Below are 492 nucleotides of genomic sequence, written 5' to 3'. Positions count from 1 at the left end.
CTCTAATGCTAGGAAATATTTTTTTCACATTCATATTTAGTCAAACTCTGCTCCATAAATGTATCACTTGTCATGTTCCTAATTCTAAACCCTCTAGGAAAAGAGCAATACAAAAATGGCCTTGAACATCGTTGTTTCCCTTTTAACCCAAAAAATAATGTGCATCGCAGGACTGAGTGAGAAGAGAGATGGTGTATTCGGGTCTTGCTGTACAGTATTATAGTTCTACGAGTATGATTATTATGGTATACAATTGCATTTTTTGTATTTTGTATAATCTGGTGATATACATTGAAACTAGAGGCCTGATACAGCTTTTTCTTACAAAACAAGGTGAACAGCTTTCGTGAGGAGATAATAGAAGTATGATTCATTGAGTTTTATCTAGAAATTGGTAAAAAGGGTAATACAAGGGTAAATTAGTTTGACATGTATCTCAAAGGTACATGGCTCAGCACAGCAAGAATAATCAAGCTCTCGCACTATCCTCCT

The sequence above is a fragment of the Penaeus monodon genome, chromosome 32 (genome assembly GCF_015228065.2).
Source record: "Penaeus monodon isolate SGIC_2016 chromosome 32, NSTDA_Pmon_1, whole genome shotgun sequence".
Lineage (NCBI taxonomy): Eukaryota > Metazoa > Arthropoda > Malacostraca > Decapoda > Penaeidae > Penaeus > Penaeus monodon.
This window is presented reverse-complemented; position numbering follows the sequence as displayed.